Source organism: Gossypium hirsutum, chromosome A11 (assembly GCF_007990345.1).
Source record: "Gossypium hirsutum isolate 1008001.06 chromosome A11, Gossypium_hirsutum_v2.1, whole genome shotgun sequence".
In the NCBI taxonomy this organism is placed as follows: domain Eukaryota; kingdom Viridiplantae; phylum Streptophyta; class Magnoliopsida; order Malvales; family Malvaceae; genus Gossypium; species Gossypium hirsutum.
Genome location: NC_053434.1, coordinates 113,324,404 through 113,327,275, shown reverse-complemented (window position 1 = coordinate 113,327,275; position 2,872 = coordinate 113,324,404).

The following is a 2,872-nucleotide window of genomic DNA, read 5'->3' as shown; positions in this document are numbered from 1 at the left end:
TACCTTCATTCCATTATTATTATTACTATTATTATATTTTACTATCATTATTTTTCATACGTATATATGCTATTGTTTATATTATTATTACTATAACTACTATATTTTTTTACTACCTCTATTATGTATTATTAATATATTATTACTACTATTGTTACTGTTATTATCATCACTTGTTATTCTCATCACTATTATTATAATTTATTATTGTTACTTATTATTTTACTATTATTATCTAATATATCATCATTATCATTATTTTCATTATAACTTAATAGATTATTATTATTATTATTATTATTAGCACTACTTTTATTACTATTATTTAATATATTATTTTTACTATTATCGTCATATTGTTACTATTACTATTATATTATTATGTTATAATATCTTTTACTATTATTATTGTTGTATTTTTCTATTATTGTTATTATATTTTCCTTTATTTTTGTATTTACTTATACGTTATTATTTTATATTAACTAATTTGATAACTGTATATTTTTTAGCATATTTATTTTATTTACATATCATTACTTTTATTATTATTTCATCATCTATTCTATTTATAGTTTTTTTAAATAATTTCAAACATTTAGCTTATTCATTATTTCCCTTTCTTATTATTTATTCGACTCATTTATCTTACCTTCGTATTTATCGTTAGTATTCATATTTGTGTTTATGTTTATCCTGTTATGGTTATCAATTTTTATTTGTTATGCATTTTTTATTATCTCGTTTCATTACGAATTTAGGTTTTATCCAACCCGATAGTGATTCTTTCACTAAAGTAAATATTTCGTATTTGGTAATCCGAGACAATCGTTCCCTAACTTACTGGATTTCGATTTTTTTTTCTCTCACGTTTAACCTAAATAACGGCATATTCTTTTAAATCATAATACGAGTGTTAAATAAAATACTTACTCTCTGATATTTGAGGTGTTGTGTCCTAACTCACTGGATATGACATCTTATTACCTCGAGATAAGACTTTTTTTTTGCAAATAAGGCGATGCTTGGTGTTTGGAAATTTCGAGAAAGTAGTGCCCTAACTTATTGGGTTGCCACTTTTCTCGTTGAATTCGAATAATTAAGCACCCTTCTAAGTTTTTAAAGGTTTTCTAAATGCAAGCCAGTATCTTGGAATTTCAAAGCAATATGTCCTAACTTATTGGATATAGCGTTTTGCTGCTTCGAGATAGGAATTTCAAAAAAAGGGATAACTTAATGTTAATACTTTGACGCTAGTGATCCCAATTTTCAAAGTTAAAATATTTTAAAGAGGACTACATCTTAAATTTTTTTTCTTTCGACATTAAAGACATTTGATAATTAATTAGGTACCATTTTTTGGGCGTTACGAGGGTGCTAATCCTTCCTCGTACGTAACCGACTCCTGAACCCGTTCTTTTACTTCGTGGACCAAAACTAATTATTTTAAAACAAAATGTTTTAAAGGTGATCCAATCACACCTAAAAAGATTGGTGGCGACTTCCGTTTTAATTTTTAAAATCGATTCCCATTTTCCAAAGCTCGATTTGAAAATGGTTTCGACAGCTTGGCGACTCCACTGGGGATGTAATAACAGAGTCAGGCCATGTAATTGATTATCTTTTGTCTTAATGTCGGAAATTAAAAATTTTAAAATTTAATCCTCTTTGCATTACATGTGTTTGTATTATTACATGCTATATTTTGATCGCATTGCATTTTGCATGACCGTTGTGGTCACACCCTTAAGTGGGAGTGAGAAGCTACGCCTTCGTGAGGTTTTTGCCTCCGTGCAGGATAGTAGATCACTTTCGGGATACATCCGTACCTATGGTTTCGTGAGATTTTCATCTCCGTGTAGCCATAGGGAAATGTATTCCCCTGAACTGAACTCGATTCAAATGAGCCTATAGTGGGTGAGGATCGAGGAATCTGCTGGTTCGGGTACCTCAAACTTTAGAACCAACCCCATGTCGAAGGACCGTATAAGCCCAACTTAGACATCACCCTTATAAGTTATCGTTGAAATTTATTGATATCATGTGATACTGACTATCTCTTTTCTTTTGCTTGCATGTCATTTTGCATTTACAAAGATATCGGTTCGTGGTCAGTTTCTAAGTTAGGAAGTTTTATTATGGAGAACGGACTTCTTGATAAAGTGGAAGGCAACGTTAACGTCCACAGATGGTCTGAGCAAACTCAACTAGAAAAGGGAGACAGTATAGCTATAGGATATGTGTCGGAGCTGCCAGATTATACTCGTATAAATGTCACACAGAATAATCTCCAAGAGCTTAAAGAAATCTGGGATTAGTAGGGCAAAGAGACTAGGCAATTATTCTACGGTAACTATGGAGACTTACCTTACTTGCTTGATGTTCAGATAGACGAGCACTTATTCAGAGCCCTTGCTCAGTTTTGGAACCCGGCGTACAGTTGCTTCACTTTTGGGGAAGTAGACATGGTACCTACTGTGGAAGAGTACACTGCTTTACTTTGTTGTCCCCGGTTTCAGAATGATAGGATCTATTCCCGAGCTCCTTGTGTCCCTACCTTTTGGAAGAAATTGATGATTATTACGGGGATGAGCGAGCAGTGGGCCACGGCCCGAATTAAAGAAAAGGTTGAGTGCAAGTGCATTTCGTGGGATGCTTTGAAAGATTTGATTCTGACACACCCTGATGAGACAAAGAAGATAGATGTTTTTGCCCTAAGTTTATATGGATTGATGGTCTTCCCTAAGGCTTTGGGATATGTGGATGAGGCAACCACGGATCTTTTTCATCGACTCAGAAAATAGGTCACTTCTGTCCCTGCAATTTTGGCGGAAACATTTAGGTCTTTAGGTGCATGTAGGAGGGCTGGTGC